Source organism: Bos indicus, chromosome 8, assembly GCF_029378745.1.
Source record: "Bos indicus isolate NIAB-ARS_2022 breed Sahiwal x Tharparkar chromosome 8, NIAB-ARS_B.indTharparkar_mat_pri_1.0, whole genome shotgun sequence".
NCBI lineage: Eukaryota > Metazoa > Chordata > Mammalia > Artiodactyla > Bovidae > Bos > Bos indicus.
In genome coordinates, this window is record NC_091767.1 from 13,581,659 (window position 1) to 13,606,918 (window position 25,260).

The following is a 25,260-nucleotide window of genomic DNA, read 5'->3' on the forward strand; positions in this document are numbered from 1 at the left end:
AGTTTTCTAGGAATTTTGTCTCATATGCTTTGGCTGCAGTGAGTATGCTTAGCTCATGACTATTTGGTCATCTCACAATTAATATAAAAGAGATGACATGATTCTTGCAGTGTGTACTTTTATTTTTGTGGTGTTTTTCAGTGACATCTTGAATCATTCAGTTCAGTTCAATTCAGTTCAGTTGCTCAGTCGTGTCCAACTCTTTGTGACCCCGTGAATCGCAGCAGGCCGGGCCTCCCTGTCCCTCACTAACTCCCGGAGTTCACCCAGACTCACGTCCATCGAGTCAGTGATGCCATCCAGGCATCTTATCCTCTGTCGTCCCCTTCTCCTCCTGCCCACAATCCTTCCCAGCATCAGAGTCTTTTCCAATGAGTCAACTCTTTGCATGAGGTGGCCAATGTACTGGAGTTTCAGCTTCAGCATCATTCTCTTCAAAGAAATCCCAGGGCTGATCTCCTCCAGAATGGACTGGTTGGATCTCCTTGCAGTCCAAGGGACTCTCAAGAGTCTTCTCCAACACCACAGTTCAAAAGCATCAATTCTTCAGCACTCAGCCTTCTTCACAGTCCAGCTCTCACATCCATACATGACCACAGGAAAAACCATAGCCTTGACTAGATGAACCTTTGTTGGCAAAGTAATGTCTCTGCTTTTGAATATGCTATCTAGGTTGGTCATAACTTTTCTTCCAAGGAGTAAGCGTCTTTTAATTAAACCTTTCTAAATTTTTTTTAATACTGAATATTCTTTGAAAACCTAACAGATGATAAGTATTAGCTTCTGTAAGCTGGAATCCCTTACATGGAATAAGTGGGTATCAGGACTGTATGTTGTGTATTACTGCCCAAGTTGGTGAAGTGGTATGTGGTTTAGTTAATAGATATGATCAATCAGACTTCTAAATTTAAAAATTAACTAGAGTTAAAAAATATTGTGCTGTAAAAGATCATATATAGAATATTTCCTCCAGCCACCCATTTTACAAATGAGTAAAAGTAAGCCCAAAACTCTGAAGCTTTTGCTTATAATGTTGCAGTCAGTGTGTTAGAAAGCCTTGGGCTAGACTTCACTCACCTATATGTTGGCCTATTGGATTTTTTAATGTTTTTGTTGTCCCTAGTATATAGTGATATAAGCTAAAAGGAGAAACAAAAATAACTATAACCTAGAGTGTCTGATAAGTTGTGTTTGTATTTCAATAATAACATTCAGGTTATCATCTAAATACAAAGACTTCTTTCCTCTAGTTTTACAGAATAACAAAAACAGTGCATGGAAACTTGCTCAAATTTTTCTTCAATTTGCAAATGTATCTGCACTTCTATTCATTATTTTATGTTTCCTTTTGTTTATGGTAGATGTCCTTGAACCTATTTATTCAAAGCAGCTTCCTTGACTTGTGTTCTGTATCTAAACCACTGGATAAGACCACCCTCTGGACCTCACTCTTCCTCCTGTATAGTATGCCCTCTCTGGGAGATGTCTTCTGTGATCATCTAAACATACTCAACTCTCTCTACAGTGACAGACTTTATTTTTGGGGGCTCCAAAATCACTGAAGATGGTGACTGCAGCCATGAAATTAAAAGACGCTTACTTCTTGGAAGAAAAGTTACGACCAACATAGACAGCATATTAAAAAGTGGAGACATTACTTTGCCAACAAAGGTTCATCTAGTCAAAGCTATGGTTTTTCCAATAGTCATGTATGGATGTGAGAGTTGGACTATAAAGAAAGCTGAGTGCCAAATAATTGATGCTTTTGAACTGTGGTGTTGGAGAAGACTCTTAAGAGCCCTTTGGACTTCAAGATCAAGCCAATCAATCCTCAAGGAAATCAGTCCTGAAAAATCATTGGAAGGACTGATGCTGAAGCTGAAACTCCAGTTCTTTGGCCACGTGATGCGAAGAGCTGACTCATTTGAAAAGACCCTGATGCTGGGAAAGATTGAGGGCAGGAGGAGAAGGGATGACAGAGGATGAGATGGTTGGATGGCACCACCGACTTGATGGATATGAGTTTGAGTAAACTCCGGGAGTTGGTGATGGACAGGGGGGCCTGGCGGATGGTCGCAAAAAGTCTGACACAACTGAGCAACTGAATTGAACTGACCTAACTCTACCTGAAGTGAATTCTTCTTTAAACACCCTGCTGTTCACAATGTCAATTAAAAAAGATGTACAACTTGAGGTTTGTGAGTTAAGTTTTATTTGGGGCAAAATGAGGACTGCAGACCAGGAGGCAGCATCTCAGCTCTGAGAGACTGCTCCAAAGTGGCAGTGGGGGAAGGTGAATATATAAAGTTTTGGTGAAGGGGGAGTTCAATACCATGAAGCACTCAATTTACAAAAGGTTTTTTGTTATGAGGATCTGACCTCACCATGAAGGGATTTAGTGCTTCTCTAGATAGAGGAGACGCAAGGATTGAGATCATAACATCTGTTCCTAGAAACATCCAACTATCTAAAGACCTGTCCCACCAGATTCCCTGGAGCACAGAGTGCCTCACTCCACCCTGAAGTCCCTCAGGGGTTGTTGAAGGTCAACAGCCATGGCAGCATGGGGTTCAGTCTCCATAGAGGCAGATGGCAAATGCCTTTGTTGTTCAGTCATTGGCAATGCTCTTGGTAAGTGTCAATTTGTAGTTGACAACAACTACTGTACTAACTCCTTTTCTTCACAACCATCATTTAAAAAACTGTTTAAATTTGCTGTAAATACTCACTTACCTCCACTGAAACTGATAGAGTCTGATTTATTGTACTTAACTCACATTGCTGTAAGACATCAGTGTCCTGTTGATTGGTACATTGAATTAACTTCTCTCTGTACTACTCCTACCTGATCTGTCTAGCAATTTTAACTCTTTACCACTTCTTCAGAATTAGTTATCTGGCATAACTAATTATGTAATTCTGGCTATCAGTCCATGTTTTTTATTTCTCCTTTCCCAGTTCCCTTTTCTGGGCTTCATTTCCTAAACACCTGTTTTAAATATTGATCTTCACAGTTCTTTTCAAGCTTTATTTCCATCTTACATTTCCTGGATAGAATCACTCAGCAATTATCCATACCCTGATGACCTCTAATCAAGCTGTAAACATCAACTATAATATTTGTACTGATGTTCAAACCCACAAATCTAGCAACTTTTACCAGGTGCAATTGTATGTTTTACAATCTTTATGAATCACAATTACAAAAGTGAGTGGAATTTCCCTTTTCAGAAGTTCTTCTGTGAGTACCATCTTTATGTTACTTTTATTCATATAGGTTTTTCTATCATAAATCATATCAATAAATTACAAAGGCCCACTTATTCATTGCCCACATATATATCTTAAAACAGAAAACCATTTATGTCCCTGGACTAACAACAGCTTTCTAAACAATCCCACTATCTCTAGTTTTACTTCTCTCTAACACACACTTGACACTGAGATCAGAATGATCTTTGTAATTGCAAATATAACCATGTCACTCTCTTCTATATAACCTTTGAAATGATCCCCTAATGTGCTAAGGTAAAAGCCCCAGATTCTAATGATATCCTATAAGATGTTCTCTACTCAATTTATCTTTTCTGTTTACCTCTAAGTACCATCTCATTTACAAAATGGAATCATACTAAATGTTCTTTACATCTCTAACTGCATCACACTTTCTTTAAAGTCTGTCCCATTACGTATAGATTGCTACTGTCTGAAATAGCAGTGTCCTTTACTTTTATAGCCTGTACTTTCTATATGCTACTTTAATACTCTGTGGTCTTTCTACCCTAGCATGTAGTGATTTGTCTGTTAACTCTAAAATATACCATTAGCTTCATGACATTATAACGATAATTTTCTTGTTGTTTATTTCTTACCCAGTAAATATATATATATATATATGAGAGAGGAATATTTAATCTTTGCAGCACAGGTCAGGTAATTTAAATTTATATTGATTTTTCTAATTTAGATTGTCCAGTTGCTATGCAATATTTTTGGGAAATAAATCTGTGTCGTATCGGATACTCTGGGTACCGCCTTGTTCTCTCCTGGGAAGGAAAACAGACTGCCTGATTTTTGCTTTTGTTTTTAGATCATGTGTGCTAAAGTCTCTGAGCTCCAGTAGAATGAAAATTTGCCTCTTTCCTGTGGATAATTTGAATTCTCAATATCTAAATATCTGAAATTAAGATATATAAATATTGACATGTCATATCAAAATTTCCAAATTTCTCATAGAAAACTTTTTCTTTTTTATAGTAGATTAAGGAAAATGCAAATAAGCATCTGGAAAAATGTAAATAAAGATGTGTGTGTGTGTGTGTGTGTGTGTGTGTGTGTGTATTTAGATGTCATCATATGCCTGCAATTTCCAACCTAAATAAACAGTAAAACATTTGAGAAACACTCCTGAGCTAGTCTGCAATCCCTGGCCCCTAAAGTATAATATCAGAGGTCAATTTGTAGCAAATAACAAATCTGAGGTCACTCTGTAGCAAATTGACAAAGACAAGACAAAGACAAAAAGACAAGACATTGTCTGTGTCCTCATCTCTGAGTAAACTGGCCAAACACAAAATTCTGGACTGCTTAGAGATGAAAGATTCCCACCTCAAACAAAAGATTAGAGACCAGATGGAATATGAAAGAGTGAAAACTTGACTAATGTCATTTCCTTGCTATTTGTTTCATTCAGTAAAATATTTTTGAAAATCAAAATTTATTTTGACCCAGAAAGGAAAAAGAGACCCAGTTTCATCATAGACTGAAGTGATAGTATGGATCTTCTCTTTGAACAGAAGGTCTTTGAGATGCATCATTTTTATACTCTGATAATTTTTCACAGTCGTTTTTTCTATTTTTTAAGATTGAAGATGGAGAGCTTTTTTTTCCCTCACACAATAAACATGCTCTCTCTTCCTGACACAGTTGTAACCGAGGAAAGCCCAGAATATGGCAAACGTGATAGTTTAATAATAGGCAAGTTTATTTCTTTGTTAATACAAAATTTCAGGTGCAGTGCTGTGTCACTGTGTTGCCAAAATAAAGAGACGGTTTGTCATGTGGTATTTCTAGTACAGAGGAAGCATTTAGTTGGAGAACAAGTTGCAGAACTGCAACTTAGGGAAAAAAAATGTCAAGAAATACCATAGCAATAATTAAGAGTGGCGTTTGCCTGTCATTTAGTTGGAAAGATATAAAGTTGGAAAGATATAAAGATACCATCAGTTTTCAGTTTCAAATTGTGGCAAGAAGAAGTTGATATTTATAAAAGTACCAAAAAAAAAAAAGGTTCCATAATCACTTTGAATTCACAGCCAGAGAAATATGCTTAAAGAGAGTAAGTAATATATTCATTATCTTACAGCTTGTGAATGGCCAATCAGAATTCTAGTTTGGGAAGACTTTCAGCCTCCATTAATCATCTCCTGCCTAACTACTTAATCATTTTAAACTACTAAAAATGTTATCAGATCTTTTTTTGGTAATTAGTTTTATCTCAAGTTCTGAGCTGGCTTTACTCTTGTCTCATTAAATGTCTTCATTGTTAATAGAGCAGTGGCATTGTTGTATTTGCTAGCAGAGTAGATTCCTATCTAAATTACAGTTATCAGACAAAAGAAGTATATCTCATTTATTTTGACAAAACAGTCTAACATGGTGTCTGGCATAAAAAGAGTTCTCAAAAAATGCCTTGTGGGAAGAGTGGACTTGAAGACTTTTTCTCTCACTCCTTTACTTGGTGACCTGTGATTAAAAAAAGAAAAAGTTTTAGTAGAAATACATACTTTAATTTTGTTACACTCTTTTCCACTAGACTTTTTTTTTTCTTGTATAATGCCAGATGAAGGAAAAAATAAAGACAGTCATTTAAGCATGATAATTTTTGATAGTGTCTAAGGGGGACCTTACTAAAAAGGACAAAGCAGAGAGAAACATTAAGGGGAGCAATGGACCCATGTTGAGATAGAATGATAGAACTTTTTTAAATTGTAGAAATTAGAAATAAACAATTTAGTATTTTGAGTTTTGCAAGGCTTCTTATTGCACAGAAACAAATGGATTGATAACCAGGAACAATATAGGCTAATAAAGTCACTACAGGGTATTTTCAGTAAATGAGTTGCTGAGGAATGATTTCATCACTTCTAAAAACTATATTAACTCTTTCTGTGTGTGAGTGTGTTTAAAGGATTTTTTTTTCCATTTTAATAAATGGTAAAATCTAGAGGGAAAAGAAGGAATGCTATTAGAAAACATGGTGTTACACCTGTATTTTCAGGCTTGTGCATTCCGATGGTTGCTGACCTTTATACACTCCTTTACGAGGAACATGGATGATAGAAACCACCTTTCCCTCCAAAGATAACAGTTACAACCGTGAATGCTGAACTTCCCTTGGACTTCGGTGGTTAAGATGCTGTGCTTTCATTGCAGCAGGTGCAAGTTCTATCACTGGTTGGGGAACCAAGATCCTGCATGTCACAGATCTTGCTTACTGTGAGGTCTGGCCAGAAGAATGAAAAGAAAACAGGTTTTTTAAAAAGTGAATGCTCAGTTCTTTTCTATTTCCACATATCTGTTAAAAACCTTGCCTCCTCCTCATATCTAACAATCGCTCAGTATGCAATCTCTGCTTCTTATTTGACTTTAGACATGTAAGAGTTACGTCCTCTTTGTGAGGATGAGTAGTTTCAAAGGGGAATGGACAAATGAGAGGAAGATCACATCATGAAGCAGTTTCATCGCTTGCTCCCTTTGAGTCCACAATGCGTTTCTAAGACTCATATTCAGTTGACATGTCACATCCTCTTTCTTCTGTTGTCTCTCCTCATAAATAGAGTTTCTGCAAATTAGAATCCTAATATACCAAGGGACCACATTGGTTTTCCAGGTAGACCGTGAAATATTCTTTTTTAGTAGTGTATAAAATTAAGGGTACTATATTTAATGACTTACCTCACAGGATGTCAGTTGACTAAGCAGAAATGTTTTTTTAGTCTCAGCCACAGTAACCAAACTGAAGTATAAGAATGTGCTTTGAAACTGAACAAATAGCTCATCAACTCAATTATATGCAATCTTCTAAAAATAAAATATTATTTTTGCCACACTATTATATTAATCTTTGCATTTCTGGAGAAACAACAGTATTAGTGTGGTCTCATTAAATATCTGGAGCTATTTGTCATATTATCTTTTGGGAAATTTGAAGATTTACTCTATCCATAGCATTTTGGTAACATTACAAATATGTTCTCTTTTATACGTCTCCAGTCATATTTCACTTTTATTGATCAACTGGAATATGATTTTAGGTTAATACAAACATAAAAATAAAAATAGTTGAATACAAATTTTAAATATTAAAAATGTATCACACTTCTTATTTTTCCCTTAATAATATAAATTAAATCACTATAATGAGAATATTGAGTGGTCAGTATTAATTCTGTTATATAATTTACCCCCACTTGGAGAAGGAAATGGCAAACCACTCCAGTATCCAGGCTTGGAAAATCCAGTGGACAGAGGAGCCTGGTGGGCTGCTGTCCATGAGGTTGCAAAGAGTGGGGCACAACTGAACACTAACACACAGCCCCACTTAGCATTCTTTTCTCTTTACAGTTATTTAAAGATTTTATTTTCTTGAATGTGTATAGTTTGGCAACAGACTTAACATCTGGTATAAAGTCTACTTGAGTATTTTTGTAGGTAAGAAAAGCCTAAAGTGTTTGTTACTAAATTATGTTTTAGTATGATTGTGATTCCCAGTATAGCATTCATAGTTGTTCATTGTTTGAAAGAGAGCAGTATATGTTGTTAATAAATCAATTAATTTAAGAAGATTATTTAAAAATTCCCTTATGTTCTTGCTGTAGAGAATCAAAAATACATCAGGGACTGGAGATGCCTTTTGTATCTATGCAGAGCTTGCATTTTCCATCTAATGTGCACTTGTGAGAATTTTCAACAGGTACAAATACTGGGGTTTAGCAATTAGTACAGTTGGTTCAATTATTCAATTAACTATGCTTCTGAAGCTTTCTAATGCACTGTTCTGGAGATTTGAGACCTTCGGTCTGAAAAAGTAACCACCTATTTTAACTAGAATTCAGCAGAGGAAACAGAAAAGAATGCATACTAAGACAGATTTTTAAAAAAAGTTATAGAGAGAATGGAATATAGTTTCAGTTGTAAAGGACACAAAACTTAAGAGCTATAGAAAATGAAACACAAATATGTGTAGTCCTAATTTGACCTGCTGCCACAGAAAAGACACTGAGCATGTTAAAAGTATTCCCCATTTATAAAAATGACTTTAGCGAAGCATTCTTACCTTACAAAGATAAAATATCTGTTAACATAGTAAGTAAAAAGAAAGACAAGGCAAAAAATCATTTGGAATGAAAGACTAATGAAAATTGACATATATACTGTGTATCAAATAAGCCAACAGTTGAAAGACTTATATTCCAAACTTAATACTAGAGCCTTAATTGGAAATGTTGGTGAATGAACATATAAATCATTAAATATGATAGAAAGCTTTAATTTCAGTTTTAATTGCAAAAGCAATTGAAAATCCTAAGTAGTATGCAGAAATTCAAGGTGATATAGTGAAGTCCAATAGTAGCATCTTGTTTTACAGTAACTAAACACAAACAAATTAATAAAAGCCAGCAAATCTTAAACAACAGAAAGCAAGAAAAAGGCATAATCTTATACAACAGTTTCCTAAAATTAGCAGAGAAGGAAAGCAGTTCACTATGAAAACAATAAAAATACAAAGAGTAGATTTCTCTAACAATTATCATAGAATTGATTCTTTAAGTTAATGCTATTTAGAACAATAATAAGTACAAGGGAAACTTGCAGACTATCCCCAGCAATAAAGAAACCTAAGCAACATGAACCATTGGAAGAACAAAAAGAACATTGGAGACTGTCTTAAAAGGAAGTAGAAATTTAGGGACATTCAAACTCCCCTTCCCCAGGCTCCTCTCCTCCAAGGTAAACAAAGTCAAAGACCCACTTATTAATTTCATGTTCTTGTTTTGAGTTTGAGTGAAGAATGAATGCTGATGTACAAAAGACATTTAAAATTCAGGGAAAAGTAGCCAAAGATGACTTGTTCTCAAGCTTTAAAGTCTAATGGGCTTCCCTAAAATTGGAATAAAAAATACTTTTATTAGATGGAATACATCCTATATGGCCCATTTAATAATATCAGAGCTTAAAGAATACATAGTAGGTCTACCAACCAAAACTGATCATTGCTTTAGCTGATCTTTCCTTCCCCTCAGACTACATTACAATAAACAAAGTATGCACTCTTTAACATTTAACTATAATTCTATGGAGACGCTAACACAGTTCTCACAATAGTGGGACAGTCAACCAAAATGAGGTAATTTTTGACACAATTACCTTCTTTAGCAAAACGGAGGGAAAAAGGAAAAAGGGAATACAACAACACTGAAAGATAAATTCTTCTTGAAAAGGAAATGAGGCAAGAAAAGAGAGGAAGTCATCAGTACAAATAGTGAGAACCAAATGTTGAATTAAATCATCACAGAAAATAGAAAATTTATATTTGGCTGTCCCTGTGCTATAGTTGAAAATAACAAGAACATGAATTAATTCAGTTTGTATATATGATCAGTGTATCAATCAGTGTTTCCTACCAATCATACACACAGACATAAGCAGCGGCAAAAAATAGTAATCATGTATATATCAGTTTTCTTCAGATCCCTAAGAGTGGTTTTGCTGATATAAATTGGGCATTGGCTAGGTAATTCAGGGTTCAGTACTGGTTGGCTCCCGATGTCTCCTCTACTCTCTCTGGACTAGCAGGCTAGCCAAAGTGTGCTTATTTCATAGCAAAGGCAGAAACGAAAGAGAACAAACACAAATGTGCAAGCAAATCTCCAACCCATTCATGACATCATGCTTACTAATATACTATTTGAAGAATCAAGTCACATGACCAAATATATCACGTGGTTCAGAGTACACTGTATGTCTATGAAACATACTGCAAGTCATAAAAGGCAAAGGGCTTGGAAAGGAGTAAAGAAACAGGGATAATGATTTAATCTATGTATAATATCAAAGATAAAATATTCAGTCTAGATTATGAGAGTTTAAGTACTTGGCATAAGAAAAAGAAGATCATTATACAACTAAGAAGTCCTTCTGGAATAACAAGAAATCAAATGGAGGACTTTAAATTGTACATACAAGAGTAACTTAGTTCAGTTCAGTTGCTCAGTTGTGTCCGACTCTTTGTGACTCCATGAACCTCTGCACGCCAGGCCTCCCTTTCCATCACCAACTCCCGGAGTTCACTCAAACTCATGCCTATCAAGTCGGTGATGCCATCCAGCCATCTCATCCTCTGTCATCCCCTTCTCCTCCTGCCCCCAATCTCTCCCAGCATCAGAGTCTTTTCCAGTGAGTCAACTCTTCACATGAGGTGGCCAAAGTTATTTGAGTTTCAGCTTCAGCATTAGTCCTTCCAATGAACACCCAGGACTGATCTTCTTTAGGATGGACTTGTTGGATCTCCTCGCAGTCCAAGGGACTCTCAAGAGTCTTCTCCAACACCACAGTTTAAAAGCATCAATTCTTCGGCACTCAGCTTTCTTCACAGTCCAACTCTCACATCCATACATGACCACTGGAAAAACCATAGCCTTGAATAGACGGACCTTTGTTGGCAAAGTAATGCCTCTGCTCTTGAATATGCTACATAGGTTGGTCATAACTTTCCTTCCAAGAAGTAAGCGTCTTCTAATTTCATGGCTGCAGTCACCATCTGCAGTGACACTGCTTCCACTGTTTCCCCATCTACTTCCCATGAAGTGATGGGACCAGATGCCATGATCTTCGTTTTCTGAATGTTGAGCTTTAAGCCAACCTTTTCGCTCTCCTCTTTCACTTTCATCAAGAGGCTCTTTAGGTCCTCTTCACTTTCTGCCATAAGGGTGGTGTCATCTGCATATCTGAGGTTATTGATATTTCTCCCGGCAATCTTGATTCTAGCTTGTGCTTCTTCCAGCCCAGAGTTTCTCATGATGTACTCTGCATATAAGTTAAATAAGCAGTGTGACAATATACAGCCTTGATGTACTCCTTTTCCTATTTGGAACAAGTCTGTTGTTCCATGTGCAGTTCTAACTGTTGCTTCCTGACCTGCATATAGGTTTCTCAAGAGGCAGTTCAGTGGTCTGGTATTCCCATCTCTTTCAGAATTTTCCACAGCATCCAAGGTAAGAGAAACCCAAGTAAGATGGTAGGTGTTGCAAGAGGGCATCAGAGGGCAGACACACTGAAATCATAATCACAGAAAAGTAGTCAGTCTGAACACATGGACCACAGCCTTGTCTAACTCAGTGAAACTAAGCCATGCCCTGTGGGGCCACCCAAGACAGACAGGTCATGTTGGAGAGGTTTGACAGAATGTGGTCCACTGGAGAAGGGAATGGCAAATCACTTCAGTATTCTTGCCTTGAGAACCTCTGAACAGTATGAAAAGGCAAAATTATAGGATACTGAAAGAGTAACTTAAGATGCAGTGAAATCTAAGTAAAAGGACAATAAAATCGCTAGACTGTATGGAAGACAAAGGTTATCCATTATAGCAATAAGTGATGTTCATAAAGAAGTAAAGTTACCGTGTGGTATTTAAATGTAAACAAAGTTTATATTAGAAGGAAAAATCCATTTAATAAGTTAACAACAACGTTTGTTTCTGAATAGGATCAAATAGTTGGTATCAGATTAACCCTTGTGATGAAAACAAAAATATAATGTGACTAAGGCTTCCATTTTGGGGTCAGTTGTAGAAAGATATAAGGGACCATCATTCCTCAACTAACAATGCCAACTGGATAATCCACTAAAAAATAATTTTAAAAACTGTGCCCAGCAGAGAACTGAAAACACAAAGAAACCTAAGTCAATAAATTTCTAGAATAGAGAAGCCAACATGACAGGGAAAACTAGTCACAAAGAAATAGTAATAGACCAGGTCATTGGAGCTCTGTGATATATAATATTTTCATCTGTTAACTGAAAGTTTGGACTGTATTAGTTCTCTAAAATCTCTGAATTATATTATCAAGTCATTATATATGTGCACACTCATGTATTTTTTTTATAGCTAAAATACAAAAATACTTATGATAAAAACACACAACCTCAAGTTTTGCCAGATGTTTGTTTTGTTTTGTTGCTGTCATTTTAAAACTATAATTTTTCAGAACAGGAAATGATAGAATGAGGACTTTGCAGAAACAACCAAGCAAGATCAGTACATTAAACAGAAACCTAAGAAAGAAAAGGAAGCTTAATAAAATTTCAATAAAGTCTAATTCTTGTTGAAGCATTGAGACTCTTGTTAAGTGAAATAGTATTAATTCAGTGAATTGTGTCTTTCAGTAACTGATACTAAATTAATATATTAAGGTTGTTTAAGGTAATAATTTGCTGCACGTTTTATCTCAGAGGAGAAAATAATTTATATTATCCTACTATATTCCATAAAATTAGGACAACATTAAGTACTTAATGAAATAGCTACTACCTTTGTCAAGTTTGAAGATCATTAACTTTTGGGTGAAGCAACAATTTTAATGACATAGAATTAGCTCATCTATCATACCCTTCACATTTCGACATGTTCATTACACACAAATATCATTATCTGTAAAATAGCAGTTTTTTTGAAGGCTTATTCACTATGTTCCAGTAAAAATGCTATTTTTAAGTTTTAAAAAGCTTTGATATATATATATAAATTCTTATTTCTAGTTGGCCTTCCCACCCAAGTGTTGTTTTCCAATTATCTTCACAATAAATATATTTTTTCTTTACATTTAGTAATTTAAAGAGATTAATTGATGCATGTTTATCAATTAATTCCTTCATTCATATTGTTGAAAACAAATATAGAATGATCTCAGAAACCTTGTTTATAAAAGAATATGAATTAACAAATGCTAATTTAATTATTCTACCTCATGTTTTAATTACATTATAGAGGCAAGTATGAATAGATTAGTTTTCTGACTGATAAATACATTTTACACTTTAGTTTTTACTGTTTGTGACCTTAAGCTATATGAAATAGCCATCTTTATAATTTAAAAGTGCTGAATATCAACATTTTCTTATGGTTCAGCTTGATGCCTTTTACTATGCCAATTATAATATTGTAAAACATAAACAGTATATACAATGTGAATAAAAATGCATAATAGTAAAGAATATTAGCAATGGTATATCATACTGTGAAATGAAGGAGGATTTTTAAAATTACCTTGTGTAATACCCACGCTTCTAAAATGAATGTCAATACTTTTATAATCAGAATATCATCACTTTTTATTTATAAAACATACTTTTGAATATGAAATAAATAATACAAATGTCATGTATGGATTCTCTTTTCAGCCACTGTGACTCACCTCATAATTATTCTAGAATTTAATATAAGTTTGGATATGTATAGTTTAGAATTTTGTGTGGCTGGGAAGTCCCACATTGTGTTTTCAAGCTTTGCTTAGCAGTCTGTGAGCTGTTCATCTTCACTATTGTGGCAGAGACTACTTTTCATCAAGAAACCGTATCTCTTCTCCTTCCTGAGCCTGGACATAGGCTATAGTTTCCACACTTGGAAAAAACCATAATAGATACTAAAAAATGTAAATTATCAGGCTAAATAGATGTAGCACATACTTTTAAAGTCGAATCATCTACAAGAAGAAAGAATGAGGGAAAAACTATTTAAATGAAATATAAACTTGTAGGATAAAGCTGAATATGAAAGGAATCCTATTAATGTAAATGAAATAAAAATTCAAAGACTCAGATTTTCAGACATCTTTAAAACTTGCCTATAAATTCATTACTAGATGCACATGTTAAATATAAGAACACAAAAAAGCCAAAGGAAATGAGTAGTTGTGTTAAAATCAGACACCTAGACATTTCCTAGTGAAAATTACCTATGCATACTCACTTAGTAAGCTTCCCTAGTGGCTCAGCAGTAAAGAATTTGCCTGCAATGCAAGAGCCACAGGAGACACAGGTTCTATCCCTGGGTCAGGAAGATCCCCTGGAGGAGGGCATGGTAACCCATGCCAGGATTCTTGCCTGGAGAAGAATCTCATGGACAGAGGAGTGTGACAGGCTAAGTCCATGGGGTCCAAAGAGTTGGACACAACTGAAGCAACTTAGCACAGCACATTCACTAATAATGTTCATATAGCACTATTCACTATGGCCAAGAATTGGAAACCCAGAAACAATCGTATGAATAGCGTTGTATTTAAATGATAGAATGTTATAAATTATTAATAACGAACAAACTATTTCCAAATCAGCAATCAAGTTGAATCCCACAAATGTACAGCTGGACCAAGGGAGCTAGACACCATAGGCTACATCCTGTATGATTCCATTTATATGGGATTATATTCATCTTTGAAAACTGGCGGAAGGCAAGAGAGTAATTACCTTCCACAGAGGTGTAATGAAAGAAAAAAGTTATGGGGATTTTACGGTGCTGGTAAAATCTATGTCATTACCTTATTGCTGGTTCCATAAGTATGTTTACTTTGTGAAAATTATTTGAGTTTTATACTTATGAATTGTGCTCTCATCTATGTGTAAAGGATACACAACATTCTTTACTATTATTATTGTTATATTAATAAAGATCCATTTTAGAGAAGTTTATTAATAATTGATAACACATGTTTACACTTATGTTGCATGAATATTATAAAAGCAGTGTTCAAAGTATGCACACACCTTTTCCATGTAGGTTAAATTTATTTTAATTGTTATCAAATTCTTTCCATTTCTTCTCTTCTCACCTTTATAATGAACTAATTGTAAAACATTTATAATAAAGTACTTCTGTTGCTTCAATCTACTCTATTTATCTGGCCTCTAATGGGTTAATGTGGGGAAAGCATGAGTAGGATTTTCTCAAATACTGTGTCCATTCACACAGGTGCACACACACACACACAAGGTTAGTCTGGGCTACTTATATTAGTTACATTTAACAGAACTGCTGTCAGATAATTAAGTCTTCAACAAAGTAAGATTATAAAAATTATTCCCAGATTACAATTAATATACATATATAACTTTCTTCTTAGGCCTTTTTTGAATTCTCATTTTGAGACTTTTCACAGTGTTGCCATGATAATTGGAAAGTTCATGTTGTATATTTTAAATCTATAGGTGAGAATCACTGCCACATCTAATTTATATTTCTTTTTAGAACTTAGAGGCATATTGATTCGTATACAAATACTACAGGATGGCCAAATGAGAATGAGTTACTAAAATAATTAAAGGATCCCATTTTCTTCAATAATGAAAGATAAGAATCAGAGTCCTCAAATGAACCTCAAATTGAGCTGTCACAGGGCATAGAGAATAAGAAAATAATCCTGGAATGATTTTGGCTGTCAATTTTATCCTGGAAATCAATGTGGAAATGTTCCTTGTTGCCATATATCCCTGTGTATTCTAAAAGAGAAGGTAACCTATTAAAATCAAAGCCACTTTAAGAGATAAGAGCTACTTATATGCCATATATTATCTGTTATAAAGAATAATATTTCAAGCTTATAAAGTACAATTTATTGACCTCTCCTTTAAAAAAAAAAAATTGAGGCATCATGTTGTCAAAGGTCAAAAAATGACACAGTGCTCAAGTTGCCATTGATCTCAGATTTACCAAATTTAAGTCGGTCAAACTCCAGGCTCATGTCCTTTCTAAGATGCTAAATATCTAAGAAGATGATGTATTTTCTCCCTCACATCAAAAGACCAGTGAAGTTCTGACCTAATGTGATTCTTTGGTGAAAACACAAAGAAATACAAAGATGTTTGTCACAAGTACGTATTAGTTTCCTCGGATTGCCATAACAAATTCTTACAACTTAGTTTTTAAAAATACAGAAATGTATTCTCCCACAGTTCTGAGGGCCAGAAGTTCAAAACAAAGGTGTCAGCATGGCCATGCTTCTGCTAAATTCTCTTGGAAAGATACCACTTTCCTCCTTCCTGGCTTGTGGTAGTTGGCATTCTTTGCCTTGTAACTGCATCTCTCCAGTTTCTGTCTGCCTTCAAATAGCTATCATCCTTCTGCATGTGTGTCTCTGTATCTCCTATAAGGACACCAGTCCTTGCATTTGGAGCCCACTGTAATCCAGTATGACATCTTAACTTGATTGCATGAGTGAAGAGCCCTTTTCTAAATATGATCTGATCTTTTTCACAGGCCTTAGAAGTTATGACTTCAGCATATCTCTTGGCGAGACACAATTAACCCACTGTAGTAAGTCATCTTTGATCTTTGGTATTTCTAAGCAAAAAAGATACAGCCAATAGACACATTTTGTGGAGGTCCCTTAATATTAGCCTCACATTGAATTGTGGAATCTATGACCCAGAAAAGATGATTTCCAGGACACTCCTAGCTTTGGAATGGATTTCCAAACCTCCTATTAATGTTATTAGTGTCACAGCCTCAGTATTTTTGTAGAGCCAAGCTGATATGTGTATGTGAATAAAATGCTACAATAGATGACTAAATGTTAATACCAAAATATAAATTTATTTACTGGAAGGAAAAAAAAATGGACTGAGTCACTAGCAAGTACTGTATTACCTAGTACGATGGGTCAATTACATTAAAAAATACTTTTTAACTAAAGTTGAACATCAGAGTTTGGCCATCAGAACAATATTTTGGCCACCTGATGTGACGAACTGACTCACTGGAAAAGACCCTGATGCTGGGAAAGATTGAGGGCAGGAGGAGAAGGGAACGACAGAGGATGAGATGGTTGGATGGCATCACCACTCAATGGACATGAGTTTGAGTAAGCTCCGGGAGTTGGTGATGGACAGGGAGGCCTGACATGCTGCAGTCCATGGGGTCACAGAGTCAGACATGACTGAGCGACTGAACTGAACGTCAGAGTTACATGTTCTATAGTTCTAATTGTTTTAAAGGATTGTATTGTGAGCCCTAAGAACCCTGAGAATCCATTTGGTACTTTATCCTTTGATATCTTTAGTTATTTAGACAAGTATCCTTTATTTGAATTATTGTTAGTTAATTATTGTTTTCTTTCCCACCCCATACATTATCACTAAAAAGATCTATAATGGATACAATTGATCTATGTAGTCTGCAAACATTTCTTTAAAACAAAATACTTGTAAACAATAACTTTTTCTTTAGATTTGTGTTTCCTCTATTTTTAGGAATCCTGAATTCTATGTTTCCATATACCTTTTCCTGTTACAACTTCCATTAATCATACTTTTTTTCAAAATTGTGATTAACAATTTGATATATCCAGAAGGACTCATGCTTATACATTTCAAAATTATCCATAATGCATGTAGTTTCCAAGTATTACATTATTCATTCATATTGATGCTTATACATAATTAAAACTGAATTTAAAAATGTTTAGAATCAGTGCTTAATATATTTTTTCTATTATTTTGTTATATATATATATATAAAATTAAACCTTACATGAAACTTTAAACTGTTTAGTATTAGTGCTTAATATTTTTCTCTTTTGGAACTTTCAAAAACAGGTGTGTGTGTGTTTGTGCAAGCGTGTTTACTTCCCACTTTAGCAGTTTAAAATCCTTACCATTAATCTCACTTTGGTGTACTCTTTCCCTGTAGCTGAATGTTACTTGTAATTATGTGTTACATTGACTCTCCTAATCAATTTTATTCCTAGAAGTTGAAAAAGTATTATAAATTAGTGTTTTTCCATTTCATACCCCTTTTCCCATTATGGATGTCAATAAATTATTTTTCTCTAAATGTATAGTTTTCTTAGTAGTCACATGCTCATGTTTATGCACTAAAAAATAGTATTAATAATTTAAATATATAGTATATGTTATTCTATATAACTGCTATGTGACATATTCCAAGAATGAAATTGGCACATATCTATTTTGAGTGCCCTGTCAGTTTATACATGGTAAGAGGCATTGATGGTGAGCAGACAAATATTTAGGAAAGGCCATTTTCCTAGCGTGGCTGTTCCATAGCAATAGGAAAGGTGAAGGCAAGGATTAAATACAAATAAGCAATTAAGCTTGCATTAGGAAATCCAAACTAATTGGATAGAAAGAGACTGCAGTTAGCCTTAGGACATATTAGGTGAAAACACATATAAACAAATTATAGCCACAATGCAAAGAATCAACACAGCAAAGGGGGTTTAGAATAAGACACAAAGAGTGAGAATGATAGAATTAAGTGTGCTGTACAGAGCAGTCCCTACCACTCAAAAAAAAAAAAAAAAAAAAGATTATGATCATAATATTCAAGGGACCTGCTTCTGTATTACTCTTACACTCCTCCTGTTGCTGCTGCTGCTGAGTAGCTTCAGTCGTGTCGGACAATCTTAAACAAATTGTGCTTGGAGGAGAGACTGACCACGCGGTTTAGTAGGTGATGAGAAACACTACTGTGCAGAGCGGTAGAGCTGTTTTAAGGGCTTACGGAAGCCTCACCGTCACTTACGTGGAACCTGAGGACTCTTCCAGGCCTGAGAAATTCTGTTCCACTTGGTTCATATAGTTTAGATTTTGTCATTTAAGCTGTATTAATTATTGTTTTCTGAGATTATTTTAATCTATACCAAGGTACCGTTCTCCTGCAAACCATGTGTCCCTCAAATTTAAAATGAGGTTAGCATTCTTTTGCTACTGAGTCTCTCATGCTTCAAGCTCATGAAGCATGCTTCAATGTAAAAATCCCCATTTTTCAGACTTTCTCTCCATTCTCACATTCATTTTATTTTTCCTATTTATTTCCAAGTAACTGCCCCACTGTGAGAAATTTAGGTCAGCCTTCTGCTCCTCTGATATCCTTACTTGCTAGGACTTTGACCCTCTCATCACTACAGCAATTTACTCTGATGGCTCACCAAGGCTTCCTCCTTAGGAATTAGATCCCATTTGAAGTAATAAGAAAAAATGTAATTCACGAAGGGACGTAGGCTAATCCTTTGACTCTGCAACCAGAGTGCTTCAGTTTAGCTCTTTGTATTCTGTTTATTTTAAAATTTTAATCTGGAAAATGGGAATGTTATTATTATGTACCTTGAAAGATTAAGGAGTGACAATACGTCCAAAGTTCCTGGTATGATGCGTGCTTCATCGTGCGTGTGTACTAAGTTGCTTCAGTTGTATCCGACTCTTTGTGACCCCCCCTGAACTGTAGCCTGCCTGGCTCCTCTGACCATGGGATTCTCTAGGCAAGAATACTGGATAGGGTTGCCATGCCCTCCACCAGCGCTTCATTGTAAATGCCCAATAATTCACTAGTTTTTCTCTCTACTTCATTCTCACATTTTTCCTTCCACAGTCTCAGTCCATCATAACATTTTTCTGTGTGCTTTAGATTTTAATGTTTTTGTGAGTCACAATTGTTGTCCTATTATCTGCAAGCTCTCATTATAAACATTCTACACATTTGCCCTTAATCTGTAACAAATATGCTCATGTTTTCCCAACTTAATCTGTTCTTTGTGGATCTTGAATCCTCTTCCATTGGTCATCATAAGCACCTTTCTTTCTTTCCCAGAGGCTATCTGGGTTCTGCCTCATCCCATTTCTAAAACTGCCAGTGTCTTCTCCTTTCGCTGTATATATTATTTTCTCACCCCGAAGTCTTTTGCTGGGCTTTCACTTCCAATTGAGGGCACCAGCATACCTTTAATAAGGGTTTGTCCTCCTGGGCTACTGGAACTCTCTTTGCCTTCAAGCACAAAAGGCAGGAATTGTTGAAGAATTTGCATATCTGGGTAGCTCTTGACCAAAGGCTGATGGATATAATTACTCCAGCTCCATTACCCCTTGGTTATTATGTAAATGTCAGCCTGGTCCATTTATTTGACTTATGGAAATTTTGTATATTCTTACTAACTTTTTGATTGATCTTTCAATCAATTTTGAGAGTTTTAAAATCTGTAATTGTGGATATGCTTACATATACTTCCTGTTTTGAGTTTTCATTTATTTTTGAAGCTCTCTTATTGAATATATGCATTTTTAGTATTGTTATATCTTGTTGGTGACCTGCAAACTCTTTCATTAAAGAATTTGCCAATTTCTCTTTGATCATTCTGATAGTAATATAGCCATTGCAGCTGTCTTATGTTTAGTTGGCATGGTATATAATTTTCATATTTTGCTTTTTGCCCTTATTTTTATAATTTAATTGCTTATTATTATAAGCAAATTGCTATTAAAGAGTTTACTAGTTTAATGAATAAAATAAAAATAGTTTGCTGTTTTAATGAATATCAAATTTTTAAAATAATTTTTAAGCATATTTTGTAGCAGACATTTGAAATTGAAAATTTCAGACACGGAGAATGAAATCAATATGTTGATGTGTTTCTGGAGTTTTTTCTCTTCCTTTTAGAGTATGTGACTTTATTCTGGAGGACAATTTAGTCATTGCATCATTTACAAGATTTTTTTTTAATAGGTGGATTTATAGTAGTCTTAACTGTAGAGCTAGTTTATCCTTACTACCATGGCGTGACTTTCCTTGGGTCTCTGCTTTATGCCCCAAATATGCAACAAGGTCTCTGTACTGTGGTGTACTCAACATTTGTGGCTTGCATGAGCTTAATAAATTGTTTAGATTTACAGGCATCCAGAAACTTTTTTCTTTTTTGCACGGCTTAGTGGAATTAAATCCTACATGTGTGCTGCCTAAGAGTCCTCCAAAAATTCAAGGGATCCTATGCATATTTCTGAAGTATTATTTATGTAACTTTTTCTTTTAGTACTTTATTCCTAAATTCCACCTACTTTGACCTCAGACTTCAGCATCTGTCTCCTCAATTCAACAAGACTGCAGTGCTTTGGTTTCTCCTGCCTGTGACATATCTGAAAAGGCAGATATTGTCTGTCTAGGCAGAAAGCTAGGGCAATTATATTCTCATTTTTATTATTTCTTCTCTCAAGGATTATAGTACTATGATGTCTGCTGTGAAATATCTGAAAAACAGTTATTTTACATGTTTTGTCAAAATTTTAGTTGTAAAAGGGCAAGTTAAGTATGAGATACTCTGTCCTGTGTGAAGTTTTCTACAATCATTTTTTTTTTTAACTGGAAGTCCATTAGCCTTAGGATGCATTTCTGAATTAGCATGAAATAAAGTATACATAGATCATTGCATTTTTCTGGGGGATAGTCTGCAATTTTCATCATTCTCAGGGGTCCCAGTGTGGAGGAGTATGCCTATATGTTTTGTGATCTCTAATCTATTCTATTATGGTGAATATACAAAATGTGCAAAAGTGAGTTAATTGACTGAGATTGCCAACAAAGGTCCATCTAGTCAAGGCTATGGTTGTTCCAGTAGTCATGTATGGATGTGAGAGTTGGACTGTAAAGAAAGCTGAGCACCGAAGAATTGATGCTTTTGAACTGTGGTGTTGGAGAAGACTCTTGACAGTCCCATGGGCTGCAAGGAGATCCAACCAGTCCATCCTAATGGAAATCAGTCCTGAATATTCACTGGAAGGACTGATGTGGAAGCTGAAACTCCAATAGTTTGACTGCCTGAAGTGAAGAACTGACTCATTTGAAAAGACCCTAATGCTGGGAAAGATTGAAGGCAGAAGGAGAAGGGGATGACAAAGGATGAGATGGTTGGATGGCATCACCGATTGTATGGACATGAGTTTGAGTAAACTCCAGGAGCTGGTGTTGGACAGGAAGGCCTGGAGTGCCACAGTCCATGGCGTCACAAAGAGTCGGACACAACTGAGCAACTGAACTGAACTTAACCATTCAAATGATGGTGAATACATGCTCCAGTGGCACTTAAAAAATTAATTTTAAAACTTTATATCATTAGAATGTAAATTAATAGAGTGTAGTGCTGCATATAAGAAATAATAGATTAACTTTTTCATAGTTCTAGAAAGATAAAAAATGTTCAGTAAATACTTGATAAATGTATATTGAACTTACACTATATGGAAGGTACTGGGAGAGATAGTAGGAAAAAATACAGATGAAGATAATTGGTGCCACATCCTCTCCAATGATCACTATACTTGGTTGACTGATGTTGTTTACTCTGTTTTAATCATATGTGGATATATGCATAAATATCATTTTGACATATTGTTCTACATGTTCTTCTACATGTTCTACTTTAATTTCTATATATTGCCCCTCTATATGTTCTAGAAATATTTATCTTAAATATAATTGTTAGTGTTATAATGAAAATAATATTGGTTGAGTCATAATAGGGACACTTGTCTCATTCAGTTCAGTTCAGTGGCTCAGTCGTGTCCAGCTCTTTGCAACCCCATGAATCGCAGCACGCCAGGCCTCCCTGTCCATCACCAACTCCCGGAGTTCACCAAGACTCACGTCCATCGAGTCAGTGATGCCATCCAGCCATCTCATCCTCTGTCATCCCCTTCTCCTCCTGCCCCCAATCCCTCCCAGCATCAGAGTCTTTTCCAATGAGTCAACTCTTCGCATGAGGTGGCCAAAGTACTGGAGTTTCAGCTTTAGCATCATTCCTTGCAAAGAAATCCCAGGGCTGATCTCCTTCAGAATGGACTGGTTGGATCTCATTAGACAAGGTTAAAATTATGACTTAAAATTTTACTATTTATATATTTACTGATAAATGAATAAAGAATGGAGAATTTTAGTATTAGGAAATTAAAACCAAATTTTATAAGTATTTAGTAATAAAAATGCTTGTTTTTAAGTTCTTAGGTTTATAAAGTAGATATGTGTGTCAACTTTATTACAAATAATAGAAATATTTAGAGACTAAATATAGTTTATGCTTGTGTGATTTAAATATTTATTAGTTTGAGCATTGATAAACCTATGAATATTATCCACTGTGACACTGTTACTTTTCAACATCACAAATCTTTAAGCCATGTTCATTAGGAATGTAATTTAACAATATTTGCAAGCCAGTAGTCAAAGTGAAATCCTACCACTCAAACCTGTCAGTTACTGAGAATTTGATATGTTGTTTGTCCACATTCCTTGTAGGTTACTCAAGAGCAAAATGTAAAGGAGTCTATATATTTTATTTCTTATTTTATACAAATATGAAGATAATTTTTTTTCCTTGGAAATGCAAGGAAACAAACCTACTTACTGCAAAATTTTGCTATGTTCAGAATGAAGAAATTTAAAAGAAAGTTTCAGGCTCCCCAATTTTTAAATGTAAAAGGCTATATTTTCAATTTCCAGGCTTCTTAAATAAAATGTTAGTATACTTCAGCTCCTATCTACCTGGTCCACCCTATTTGCATGCTGTCTGTATGAATACCTACTTTCTCAATATTTTAATTGAGACATTCAATTAAATGCCTCTCTGGCAAGAGGCATTAGCCTTTGTAGGTATGTATGTCACTTCCAGTATCTTACTACTTTTAGGGGCCCAGCACCATAGAAATCCCATTTATTTTAAGATATATAACATTATCGATAAAAGTTGCCCATGAAGGATATTGAAACCACAGATTTCCTAACTGCTTTACAATAAGGGCTGACTTCACTCATTCACATATCTCTGTTAGCTCTGCTGAAACAGCAGGATTTGAAAGTGGCTGTGAAATTAGATTTTTCTAACATGAGCAATGAGAGCTGTCATAATTCTGATCTCTAAAGGGGAAAAAAAAAAACAACAACTCTGTTATCACGCTATATTTCTCTCTCCTATGAATATTTTCTCTGATGATAATATGCTAATGGTGGTGAACATATTGAAGTTGACTTTTGGGTGTTTAGGGATTTTTAGTAAGATTTGAGTTCTAAATGTTTCTCCCCTGACAACATCTTATGATATATATTCCTAATAAAAAATAAGCAGATGATTCTTAGATAAAAATACTGAAAAATAACCTGTGTTATCAAAACAGTTTACATTTTCCCCCAAGAATTTTTCATCTGTTATTGGTAGAATTGACTATTTGGGGACTTTATAGATTATTTGCATTTTCTGATTAGCCAAAGCAGTACACAAGCACTCTCTTTACTGTGTGTCTTTTCTTATGTTAGTGTTCAGTATGGATACAAACTCATCACTTACACATGTAAATTAGAGTCCAGCTCTTGAATTTAGGCAAAAATTGAGGTTTAAATTTGACTCTGTGTCTCCTACTTTCTTACTAGGTAGATTACATAAAGTCCCAAAGCCACAGCTTTCTCATCATTAAACCAGAAATAATTATAATTTTTTACTGTTAGGATTGTTGTGAAGATTAAATCAAATAATTTAGCATGCTCTTTAGATGAGTACCAGGCATTGGCTCTATAATCTTTAATCATTTCTACATTTATTTTTATCCCACTTGACAGACCAAAACAGAGTGCCCTATGATACAGATGTTCTAAAGACGGCAGGGGCAGCATTCTGAAGCACATCTGGCCCTGGTTCACACTAAATAAATAATCTTGGAGGGTCTCAAGAGGGACAACAACCTCAGAGTAGAACTAATATCTTAGAAATAACCCCCCAAACCAAATGGTTTAAGAACTCCTTGCCTGAAAAATCCCACGGACGGAGGAGCCTGGTAGGCTGCAGTCCATGGGGTCGCTAAGAGTTGGACACGACTGAGCGACTTCACTTTCACTTTTCACTTTCATGCATTGGAGAAGGAAATGGCAACCCACTTCAGTGTTCTTGCCTGGAGAATCCCAGGGACGGGGGAGCCTGGTGGGCTGCTGTCTATGGGGTCGCATAGTCGGACACAACTGACGCGACCTAGCAGCAGTAGCAGCAGCAGCAGGATAGATTTATCTTGAAACAATTGCTAGACTTTCTCAGCTTCTCAATAAAATAAAAACATACATAAAAGAGAGTAAAGTCAGAGACAACTATAGGAATACTAATAGAAAGTCCAGAAGCTAGACAAAATGTTCTCTATCTATAAAATGGTAGAATGGCTTCAGAATAGCAAACATTGTACAGATATTTCCAGGACAGAGTGGAACAGTCTACAGAGAAGCACAAGAAAGTCACTTAGTTGCCCACCCCAATATCCTCTCTCTCTCTAGAAAATGTAAGCCCCAAATCAATCCTTCCGGAGTGGGACCTATGGGTGCTCTTACTATGTGGTTTTTTGTCTGGTGGAGGAGCTGACCATCACTTCCTATCCTGTTAGTACCTTCTC